Source organism: Papaver somniferum, chromosome 1 (assembly GCF_003573695.1).
Source record: "Papaver somniferum cultivar HN1 chromosome 1, ASM357369v1, whole genome shotgun sequence".
Taxonomy (NCBI): Eukaryota; Viridiplantae; Streptophyta; class Magnoliopsida; order Ranunculales; family Papaveraceae; genus Papaver; species Papaver somniferum.
In genome coordinates, this window is record NC_039358.1 from 3,529,935 (window position 1) to 3,540,398 (window position 10,464).

General features: G+C 37.6%; 21 non-coding genes across 21 annotated transcripts; all 21 read right to left on the minus strand.

Annotated features, from left to right (window-relative positions):
* Positions 1–182: 182 nt before the first annotated feature.
* On the minus strand, positions 183–301 carry LOC113342689. The gene has a single exon (XR_003356782.1). It is a non-coding gene; the product is annotated as a 5S ribosomal RNA (ribosomal RNA).
* A 381-nt stretch (positions 302–682) lies between these two features.
* Positions 683–801, minus strand: LOC113343131. Its single transcript, XR_003357056.1, has one exon. It is a non-coding gene; the product is annotated as a 5S ribosomal RNA (ribosomal RNA).
* Positions 802–1,182: 381 nt separating this feature from the next.
* Positions 1,183–1,301, minus strand: LOC113343038. The gene has a single exon (XR_003356999.1). It is a non-coding gene; the product is annotated as a 5S ribosomal RNA (ribosomal RNA).
* Positions 1,302–1,670: 369 nt separating this feature from the next.
* Positions 1,671–1,789, minus strand: LOC113342234. Its single transcript, XR_003356534.1, has one exon. It is a non-coding gene; the product is annotated as a 5S ribosomal RNA (ribosomal RNA).
* A 373-nt stretch (positions 1,790–2,162) lies between these two features.
* LOC113342756 lies at positions 2,163–2,281 on the minus strand. Its single transcript, XR_003356825.1, has one exon. It is a non-coding gene; the product is annotated as a 5S ribosomal RNA (ribosomal RNA).
* Positions 2,282–2,663: 382 nt separating this feature from the next.
* Positions 2,664–2,782, minus strand: LOC113343829. Its single transcript, XR_003357433.1, has one exon. It is a non-coding gene; the product is annotated as a 5S ribosomal RNA (ribosomal RNA).
* A 381-nt stretch (positions 2,783–3,163) lies between these two features.
* Positions 3,164–3,282, minus strand: LOC113343212. The gene has a single exon (XR_003357098.1). It is a non-coding gene; the product is annotated as a 5S ribosomal RNA (ribosomal RNA).
* Positions 3,283–3,663: 381 nt separating this feature from the next.
* Positions 3,664–3,782, minus strand: LOC113342836. The gene has a single exon (XR_003356882.1). It is a non-coding gene; the product is annotated as a 5S ribosomal RNA (ribosomal RNA).
* A 369-nt stretch (positions 3,783–4,151) lies between these two features.
* LOC113343218 lies at positions 4,152–4,270 on the minus strand. Its single transcript, XR_003357102.1, has one exon. It is a non-coding gene; the product is annotated as a 5S ribosomal RNA (ribosomal RNA).
* Positions 4,271–4,651: 381 nt separating this feature from the next.
* LOC113342277 lies at positions 4,652–4,770 on the minus strand. Its single transcript, XR_003356542.1, has one exon. It is a non-coding gene; the product is annotated as a 5S ribosomal RNA (ribosomal RNA).
* Positions 4,771–5,151: 381 nt separating this feature from the next.
* Positions 5,152–5,270, minus strand: LOC113342812. Its single transcript, XR_003356864.1, has one exon. It is a non-coding gene; the product is annotated as a 5S ribosomal RNA (ribosomal RNA).
* Positions 5,271–5,651: 381 nt separating this feature from the next.
* On the minus strand, positions 5,652–5,770 carry LOC113342921. Its single transcript, XR_003356921.1, has one exon. It is a non-coding gene; the product is annotated as a 5S ribosomal RNA (ribosomal RNA).
* Positions 5,771–6,151: 381 nt separating this feature from the next.
* On the minus strand, positions 6,152–6,270 carry LOC113342651. Its single transcript, XR_003356775.1, has one exon. It is a non-coding gene; the product is annotated as a 5S ribosomal RNA (ribosomal RNA).
* Positions 6,271–6,651: 381 nt separating this feature from the next.
* Positions 6,652–6,770, minus strand: LOC113342334. The gene has a single exon (XR_003356615.1). It is a non-coding gene; the product is annotated as a 5S ribosomal RNA (ribosomal RNA).
* A 381-nt stretch (positions 6,771–7,151) lies between these two features.
* Positions 7,152–7,270, minus strand: LOC113343161. Its single transcript, XR_003357071.1, has one exon. It is a non-coding gene; the product is annotated as a 5S ribosomal RNA (ribosomal RNA).
* Positions 7,271–7,651: 381 nt separating this feature from the next.
* Positions 7,652–7,770, minus strand: LOC113342664. The gene has a single exon (XR_003356779.1). It is a non-coding gene; the product is annotated as a 5S ribosomal RNA (ribosomal RNA).
* Positions 7,771–8,151: 381 nt separating this feature from the next.
* LOC113343430 lies at positions 8,152–8,270 on the minus strand. The gene has a single exon (XR_003357242.1). It is a non-coding gene; the product is annotated as a 5S ribosomal RNA (ribosomal RNA).
* Positions 8,271–8,650: 380 nt separating this feature from the next.
* Positions 8,651–8,769, minus strand: LOC113343255. The gene has a single exon (XR_003357129.1). It is a non-coding gene; the product is annotated as a 5S ribosomal RNA (ribosomal RNA).
* Positions 8,770–9,150: 381 nt separating this feature from the next.
* Positions 9,151–9,269, minus strand: LOC113342894. Its single transcript, XR_003356900.1, has one exon. It is a non-coding gene; the product is annotated as a 5S ribosomal RNA (ribosomal RNA).
* A 381-nt stretch (positions 9,270–9,650) lies between these two features.
* LOC113342399 lies at positions 9,651–9,769 on the minus strand. The gene has a single exon (XR_003356647.1). It is a non-coding gene; the product is annotated as a 5S ribosomal RNA (ribosomal RNA).
* Positions 9,770–10,150: 381 nt separating this feature from the next.
* On the minus strand, positions 10,151–10,269 carry LOC113342685. The gene has a single exon (XR_003356781.1). It is a non-coding gene; the product is annotated as a 5S ribosomal RNA (ribosomal RNA).
* Between the last annotated feature and the right edge of the window lie 195 nt (positions 10,270–10,464).

Sequence of the window (10,464 nt, forward strand, 5' to 3'; positions counted from 1 at the left end):
ATTAAAAATGCATTATAATATTCAATTAAATGCCCGGCGTCCGGGTTTTCAACAAGTTAGAAAATAATTCAAAAGAATTTTGTACAAAAAGATAAAGTCCTCGTGAAAACAAATATATTTCACTACTCGTCGCTGCCCTTCATTAGACAAATCGGCAAAAAAAATGGCAAAAAAACAAAAAAGGCAATCAACACGAGGACTTCCCAAGAGGTCACCCATCTTAGTACTACTCTCGCCCAAGCACGCTTAACTGCAGAGTTCTAATGGGTTCTGGTGCATTAGTGCTGGTATGATCGATTGCTGAAAGGATCTTACTAGTTTTACTACTTAACACGTCTCCAATGTGTTGGCTCGATCCGTCTAACGCCTATTAATTCTTCGTGGAAAGTCCGATCGGGACAAGTGATGACTCGTTGGAAACCTTACGGCGAGGAGATTGTTTTGGAGCAGTTATTCTGAATAATTAACATATTTTTAATAGTTTTTTTTAGTGAAAATACATTAAAAATGCATTATAATATTCAATTAAATGCCCGGCGTCCGGGTTTTCAACAAATTAGAAAATAATTCAAAAGAATTTTGTCCAAAAAGATAAAGTCCTCGTGAAAACAAATATATTTCACTACTCGTCGCTGCCCTTCATTAGACAAATCGGCAAAAAAAATGGCAAAAAAACAAAAAAGGCAAACAACACGAGGACTTCCAAAGAGGTCACCCATCTTAGTACTACTCTCGCCCAAGCACGCTTAACTGCAGAGTTCTGATGGGTTCTGGTGCATTAGTGCTGGTATGATCGATTGCTGAAAGGATCTTACTAGTTTTACTACTTAACACGTCTCCAATGTGTTGGCTCGATCCGTCTAACGCCTATTAATTATTCGTGGAAAGTCCGATCGGGACAAGTGATGACTCGTTGGAAACCTTACGGCGAGGAGATTGTTTTGGAGCAGTTATTCTGAATAATTAACATATTTTTAATAGTTTTTTTTAGTGAAAATACATTAAAAATGCATTATAATATTCAATTAAATGCCCGGCGTCCGGGTTTTCAACAAATTAGAAAATAATTCAAAAGAATTTTGTCCAAAAAGATAAAGTCCTCGTGAAAACAAATATATTTCACTACTCGTCGCTGCCCTTCATTAGACAAATCGGCAAAAAAAATGGCAAAAAAACAAAAAAAACAATCAACACAAGGACTTCCCAAGAGGTCACCCATCTTAGTACTACTCTCGCCCAAGCACGCTTAACTGCAGAGTTCTGATGGGTTCTGGTGCATTAGTGCTGGTATGATCGATTGCTGAAAGGATCTTACTAGTTTTACTACTTAACACGTCTCCAATGTGTTGGCTCGATCCGTCTAACGCCTATTAATTCTTCGTGGAAAGTTTGATCGGGACAAGTGATGACTCGTTGGAAACCTTACGGCGATGAGATTGTTTTGGAGCAGTTATTCTGAATAATTAACATATTTTTAATAGTTTTTTTTAGTGAAAATACATTAAAAATGCATTATAATATTCAATTAAATGCCCGGCGTCCGGGTTTTCAACAAATTAGAAAATAATTCAAAAGAATTTTGTCCAAAAAGATAAAGTCCTCGTGAAAACAAATATATTTCACTACTCGTCGCTGCCCTTCATTAGACAAATCGGCAAAAAAACAAAAAAGGCAATCAACACGAGGACTTCCCAAGAGGTCACCCATCTTAGTACTACTCTCGCCCAAGCACGCTTAACTGCAGAGTTCTGATGGGTTCTGGTGCATTAGTGCTGGTATGATCGATTGCTGAAAGGATCTTACTAGTTTTACTACTTAACACGTCTCCAATGTGTTGGCTCGATCCGTCTAACGCCTATTAATTCTTCGTGGAAAGTCCGATCGGGACAAGTGATGACTCGTTGGAAACCTTACGGCGAGGAGATTTTTTTGGAGCAGTTATTATTAACATATTTTTAATAGTTTTTTTTAGTGAAAATACATTAAAAATGCATTATAATATTCAATTAAATGCCCGGCGTCCGGGTTTTCAACAAATTAGAAAATAATTCAAAAGAATTTTGTCCAAAAAGATAAAGTCCTCGTGAAAACAAATATATTTCACTACTCGTCGCTGCCCTTCATTAGACAAATCTGCAAAAAAATGGCAAAAAAACAAAAAAGGCAATCAACACGAGGACTTCCCAAGAGGTTACCCATCTTAGTACTACTCTCGCCCAAGCACGCTTAACTGCAGAGTTCTGATGGGTTCTGGTGCATTAGTGCTGGTATGATCGATTGCTGAAAGGATCTTACTAGTTTTACTACTTAACACGTCTCCAATGTGTTGGCTCGATCCGTCTAACGCCTATTAATTCTTCGTGGAAAGTCCGATCGGGACAAGTGATGACTCGTTGGAAACCTTACGGCGAGGAGATTGTTTTGGAGCAGTTATTCTGAATAATTAACATATTTTTAATAGTTTTTTTTAGTGAAAATACATTAAAAATGCATTATAATATTCAATTAAATGCCCGGCGTCCGGGTTTTCAACAAATTAGAAAATAATTCAAAAGAATTTTGTCCAAAAAGATAAAGTCCTCGTGAAAACAAATATATTTCACTACTCGTCGCTGCCCTTCATTAGACAAATCGGCAAAAAAAAATGGCAAAAAAACAAAAAAGGAAATCAACACGAGGACTTCCCAATAGGTCACCCATCTTAGTACTACTCTCGCCCAAGCACGCTTAAATGCAGAGTTCTGATGGGTTCTGGTGCATTAGTGCTGGTATGATCGATTGCTGAAAGGATCTTACTAGTTTTACTACTTAACACGTCTCCAATGTGTTGGCTCGATCCGTCTAACGCCTATTAATTCTTCGTGGAAAGTCCGATCGGGACAAGTGATGACTCGTTGGAAACCTTACGGCGAGGAGATTGTTTTGGAGCAGTTATTCTGAATAATTAACATATTTTTAATAGTTTTTTTTAGTGAAAATACATTAAAAATGCATTATAATATTCAATTAAATGCCCGGCGTCCGGGTTTTCAACAAATTAGAAAATAATTCAAAAGAATTTTGTCCAAAAAGATAAAGTCCTCGTGAAAACAAATATATTTCACTACTCGTCGCTGCCCTTCATTAGACAAATCGGCAAAAAAAATGGCAAAAAAACAAAAAAGGCAATCAACACGAGGACTTCCCAAGAGGTCACCCATCTTAGTACTACTCTCGCCCAAGCACGCTTAACTGCAGGGTTCTGATGGGTTCTGGTGCATTAGTGCTGGTATGATCGATTGCTGAAAGGATCTTACTAGTTTTACTACTTAACACGTCTCCAATGTGTTGGCTCGATCCGTCTAACGCCTATTAATTCTTCGTGGAAAGTCCGATCGGGACAAGTGATGACTCGTTGGAAACCTTACGGCGAGGAGATTGTTTTGGAGCAGTTATTCTGAATAATTAACATATTTTTAATAGTTTTTTTTAGTGAAAATACATTAAAAATGCATTATAATATTCAATTAAATGCCCGGCGTCCGGGTTTTCAACAAATTAGAAAATAATTCAAAAGAATTTTGTCCAAAAAGATAAAGTCCTCGTGAAAACAAATATATTTCACTACTCGTCGCTGCCCTTCATTAGACAAATCAGCAAAAAAAATGGCAAAAAAACAAAAAAGGCAATCAACACGAGGACTTCCCAAGAGGCCACCCATCTTAGTACTACTCTCGCCCAAGCACGCTTAACTGCAGAGTTCTGATGGGTTCTGGTGCATTAGTGCTGGTATGATCGATTGCTGAAAGGATCTTACTAGTTTTACTACTTAACACGTCTCCAATGTGTTGGCTCGATCCGTCTAACGCCTATTAATTCTTCGTGGAAAGTCCGATCGGGACAAGTGATGACTCGTTGGAAACCTTACGGCGAGGAGATTGTTTTGGAGCAGTTATTCTGAATAATTAACATATTTTTAATAGTTTTTTTTAGTGAAAATACATTAAAAATGCATTATAATATTCAATTAAATGCCCGGCGTCCGGGTTTTCAACAAATTAGAAAATAATTCAAAAGAATTTTGTCCAAAAAGATAAAGTCCTCGTGAAAACAAATATATTTCACTACTCGTCGCTGCCCTTCATTAGACAAATCGGCAAAAAAACAAAAAAGGCAATCAACACGAGGACTTCCCAAGAGGTCACCCATCTTAGTACTACTCTCGCCCAAGCACGCTTAACTGCAGAGTTCTGATGGGTTCTGGTGCATTAGTGGTGGTATGATCGATTGCTGAAAGGATCTTACTAGTTTTACTACTTAACACGTCTCCAATGTGTTGGCTCGATCCGTCTAACGCCTATTAATTCTTCGTGGAAAGTCCGATCGGGACAAGTGATGACTCGTTGGAAACCTTACGGCGAGGAGATTGTTTTGGAGCAGTTATTCTGAATAATTAACATATTTTTAATAGTTTTTTTTAGTGAAAATACATTAAAAATGCATTATAATATTCAATTAAATGCCCGGCGTCCGGGTTTTCAACAAATTAGAAAATAATTCAAAAGAATTTTGTCCAAAAAGATAAAGTCCTCGTGAAAACAAATATATTTCACTACTCGTCGCTGCCCTTCATTAGACAAATCGGCAAAAGAAATGGCAAAAAAACAAAAAAGGCAATCAACACGAGGACTTCCCAAGAGGTCACCCATCTTAGTACTACTCTCGCCCAAGCACGCTTAACTGCAGAGTTCTGATGGGTTCTGGTGCATTAGTGCTGGTATGATCGATTGCTGAAAGGATCTTACTAGTTTTACTACTTAACACGTCTCCAATGTGTTGGCTCGATCCGTCTAACGCCTATTAATTCTTCGTGGAAAGTCCGATCGGGACAAGTGATGACTCGTTGGAAACCTTACGGCGAGGAGATTGTTTTGGAGCAGTTATTCTGAATAATTAACATATTTTTAATAGTTTTTTTTAGTGAAAATACATTAAAAATGCATTATAATATTCAATTAAATGCTCGGCGTCCGGGTTTTCAACAAATTAGAAAATAATTCAAAAGAATTTTGTCCAAAAAGATAAAGTCCTCGTGAAAACAAATATATTTCACTACTCGTCGCTGCCCTTCATTAGACAAATCGGAAAAAAAAATGGCAAAAAAACAAAAAAGGCAATCAACACGAGGACTTCCCAAGAGGTCACCCATCTTAGTACTACTCTCGCCCAAGCACGCTTAACTGCAGAGTTCTGATGGGTTCTGGTGCATTAGTGCTGGTATGATCGATTGATGAAAGGATCTTACTAGTTTTACTACTTAACACGTCTCCAATGTGTTGGCTCGATCCGTCTAACGCCTATTAATTCTTCGTGGAAAGTCCGATCGGGACAAGTGATGACTCGTTGGAAACCTTACGGCGAGGAGATTGTTTTGGAGCAGTTATTCTGAATAATTAACATAGTTTTAATAGTTTTTTTTAGTGAAAATACATTAAAAATGCATTATAATATTCAATTAAATGCCCGGCGTCCGGGTTTTCAACAAATTAGAAAATAATTCAAAAGAATTTTGTCCAAAAAGATAAAGTCCTCGTGAAAACAAATATATTTCACTACTCGTCGCTGCCCTTCATTAGACAAATCGGCAAAAAAAATGGCAAAAAAACAAAAAAGGCAATCAACACGAGGACTTCCCAAGAGGTCACCCATCTTAGTACTACTCTCGCCCAAGCACGCTTAACTGCAAAGTTCTGATGGGTTCTGGTGCATTAGTGCTGGTATGATCGATTGCTGAAAGGATCTTACTAGTTTTACTACTTAACACGTCTCCAATGTGTTGGCTCGATCCGTCTAACGCCTATTAATTCTTCGTGGAAAGTCCGATCGGGACAAGTGATGACTCGTTGGAAACCTTACGGCGAGGAGATTGTTTTGGAGCAGTTATTCTGAATAATTAACATATTTTTAATAGTTTTTTTTAGTGAAACTACATTAAAAATTCATTATAATATTCAATTAAATGCCCGGCGTCCGGGTTTTCAACAAATTAGAAAATAATTCAAAAGAATTTTGTCCAAAAAGATAAAGTCCTCGTGAAAACAAATATATTTCACTACTCGTCGCTGCCCTTCATTAGACAAATCGGCAAAAAAAATGGCAAAAAAACAAAAAAGGCAATCAACACGAGGACTTCCCAAGAGGTCACCCATCTTAGTACTACTCTCGCCCAAGCACGCTTAACTACAGAGTTCTGATGGGTTCTGGTGCATTAGTGCTGGTATGATCGATTGCTGAAAGGATCTTACTAGTTTTACTACTTAACACGTCTCCAATGTGTTGGCTCGATCCGTCTAACGCCTATTAATTCTTCGTGGAAAGTCCGATCGGGACAAGTGATGACTCGTTGGAAACCTTACGGCGAGGAGATTGTTTTGGAGCAGTTATTCTGAATAATTAACATATTTTTAATAGTTTTTTTTAGTGAAAATACATTAAAAATGCATTATAATATTCAATTAAATGCCCGGCGTCTGGGTTTTCAACAAATTAGAAAATAATTCAAAAGAATTTTGTCCAAAAAGATAAAGTCCTCGTGAAAACAAATATATTTCACTACTCGTCGCTGCCCTTCATTAGACAAATCGGCAAAAAAAATGGCAAAAAAACAAAAAAGGCAATCAACACGAGGACTTCCCAAGAGGTCACCCATCTTAGTACTACTCTCGCCCAAGCACGCTTAACTGCAGAGTTCTGATGGGTTCTGGTGCATTAGTGCTGGTATGATCGATTGCTGAAAGGATCTTACTAGTTTTACTACTTAACACGTCTCCAATGTGTTGGCTCGATCCGTCTAACGCCTATTAATTCTCCGTGGAAAGTCCGATCGGGACAAGTGATGACTCGTTAGAAACCTTACGGCGAGGAGATTGTTTTGGAGCAGTTATTCTGAATAATTAACATATTTTTAATAGTTTTTTTTAGTGAAAATACATTAAAAATGCATTATAATATTCAATTAAATGCCCGGCGTCCGGGTTTTCAACAAATTAGAAAATAATTCAAAAGAATTTTGTCCAAAAAGATAAAGTCCTCGTGAAAACAAATATATTTCACTACTCGTCGCTGCCCTTCATTAGACAAATCGGCAAAAAAAATGGCAAAAAAACAAAAAAGGCAATCAACACGAGGACTTCCCAAGAGGTCACCCATCTTAGTACTACTCTCGCCCAAGCAGGCTTAACTGCAGAGTTCTGATGGGTTCTGGTGCATTAGTGCTGGTATGATCGATTGCTGAAAGGATCTTACTAGTTTTACTACTTAACACGTCTCCAATGTGTTGGCTCGATCCGTCTAACGCCTATTAATTCTCCGTGGAAAGTCCGATCGGGACAAGTGATGACTCGTTGGAAACCTTACGGCGAGGAGATTGTTTTGGAGCAGTTATTCTGAATAATTAACATATTTTTAATAGTTTTTTTAGTGAAAATACATTAAAAATGCATTATAATATTCAATTAAATGCCCGGCGTCCGGGTTTTCAACAAATTAGAAAATAATTCAAAAGAATTTTGTCCAAAAAAGATAAAGTCCTCGTGAAAACAAATATATTTCACTACTCGTCGCTGCCCTTCATTAGACAAATCGGCAAAAAAAATGGCAAAAAAACAAAAAAGGCAATCAACACGAGGACTTCCCAAGAGGTCACCCATCTTAGTACTACTCTCGCCCAAGCACGCTTAACTACAGAGTTCTGATGGGTTCTGGTGCATTAGTGCTGGTATGATCGATTGCTGAAAGGATCTTACTAGTTTTACTACTTAACACGTCTCCAATGTGTTGGCTCGATCCGTCTAACGCCTATTAATTCTTCGTGGAAAGTCCGATCGGGACAAGTGATGACTCGTTGGAAACCTTACGGCGAGGAGATTGTTTTGGAGCAGTTATTCTGAATAATTAACATATTTTTAATAGTTTTTTTTAGTGAAAATACATTAAAAATGCATTATAATATTCAATTAAATGCCCGGCGTCCGGGTTTTCAACAAATTAGAAAATAATTCAAAAGAATTTTGTCCAAAAAGATAAAGTCCTCGTGAAAACAAATATATTTCACTACTCGTCGCTGCCCTTCATTAGACAAATCGGCAAAAAAAATGGCAAAAAAACAAAAAAGGCAATCAACACGAGGACTTCCAAAGAGGTCACCCATCTTAGTACTACTCTCGCCCAAGCACGCTTAACTGCAGAGTTCTGATGGGTTCTGGTGCATTAGTGCTGGTATGATAGATTGCTGAAAGGATCTTACAGTTTTACTACTTAACACGTCTCCAATGTGTTGGCTCGATCCGTCTAACGCCTATTAATTATTCGTGGAAAGTCCGATCGGGACAAGTGATGACTCGTTGGAAACCTTACGGCGAGGAGATTGTTTTGGAGCAGTTATTCTGAATAATTAACATATTTTTAATAGTTTTTTTTAGTGAAAATACATTAAAAATGCATTATAATATTCAATTAAATGCCCGGCGTCCGGGTTTTCAACAAATTAGAAAATAATTCAAAAGAATTTTGTCCAAAAAGATAAAGTCCTCGTGAAAACAAATATATTTCACTACTCGTCGCTGCCCTTCATTAGACAAATCGGCAAAAAAAATGGCAAAAAAACCACAAAGGCAATGAACACGAGGACTTCCCAAGAGGTCACCCATCTTAGTACTACTCTCGCCCAAGCACGCTTAACTGCAGAGTTCTGATGGGTTCTGGTGCATTAGTGCTGGTATGATCGATTGCTGAAAGGATCTTACTAGTTTTACTACTTAACACGTCTCCAATGTGTTGGCTCGATCCGTCTAACGCCTATTAATTCTTCGTGGAAAGTTTGATCGGGACAACTGATGACTCGTTGGAAACCTTACGGCGAGGAGATTGTTTTGGAGCAGTTATTCTGAATAATTAACATATTTTTAATAGTTTTTTTTAGTGAAAATACATTAAAAATGCATTATAATATTCAATTAAATGCCCGGCGTCCGGGTTTTCAACAAATTAGAAAATAATTCAAAAGAATTTTGTCCAAAAAGATAAAGTCCTCGTGAAAACAAATATATTTCACTACTCGTCGCTGCCCTTCATTAGACAAATCGGCAAAAAAAATGGCAAAAAAACAAAAAAAACAATCAACACGAGGACTTCCCAAGAGGTCACCCATCTTAGTACTACTCTCGCCCAAGCACGCTTAACTGCAGAGTTCTGATGGGTTCTGGTGCATTAGTGCTGGTATGATTGATTGCTGAAAGGATCTTACTAGTTTTACTACTTAACACGTCTCCAATGTGTTGGCTCGATCCGTCTAACGCCTATTAATTCTTCGTGGAAAGTCCGATCGGGACAAGTGATGACTCGTTGGAAACCTTACGGCGAGGAGATTGTTTTGGAGCAGTTATTCTGAATAATTAACATATTTTTAATAGTTTTTTTTAGTGAAAATACATTAAAAATGCATTATAATATTCAATTAAATGCCCGGCGTCCGGGTTTTCAACAAATTAGAAAATAATTCAAAAGAATTTTGTCCAAAAAGATAAAGTCCTCGTGAAAACAAATATATTTCACTACTCGTCGCTGCCCTTCATTAGACAAATCGGCAAAAAAAATGGCAAAAAAACCACAAAGGCAATCAACACGAGGACTTCCCAAGAGGTCACCCATCTTAGTACTACTCTCGCCCAAGCACGCTTAACTGCAGAGTTCTGATGGGTTCTGGTGCATTAGTGCTGGTATGATCGATTGCTGAAAGGATCTTACTAGTTTTACTACTTAACACGTCTCCAATGTGTTGGCTCGATCCGTCTAACGCCTATTAATTCTTCGTGGAAAGTTTGATCGGGACAAGTGATGACTCGTTGGAAACCTTACGGCGAGGAGATTGTTTTGGAGCAGTTATTCTGAATAATTAACATATTTTTAATAGTTTTTTTTAGTGAAAATACATTAAAAATGCATTATAATATTCAATTAAATGCCCGGCGTCCGGGTTTTCAACAAATTAGAAAATAATTCAAAAGAATTTTGTCCAAAAAGATAAAGTCCTCGTGAAAACAAATATATTTCACTACTCGTCGCTGCCCTTCATTAGACAAATCGGCAAAAAAAATGGCAAAAAAACAAAAAAAGCAATCAACACGAGGACTTCCCAAGAGGTCACCCATCTTAGTACTACTCTCGCCCAAGCACGCTTAACTGCAGAGTTCTGATGGGTTCTGGTGCATTAGTGCTGGTATGATTGATTGCTGAAAGGATCTTACTAGTTTTACTACTTAACACGTCTCCAATGTGTTGGCTCGATCCGTCTAACGCCTATTAATTCTTCGTGGAAAGTCCGATCGGGACAAGTGATGACTCGTTGGAAACCTTACGGCGAGGAGATTGTTTTGGAGCAGTTATTCTGAATAATTAACATATTTTTAATAGTTTTTTTTAGTGAAA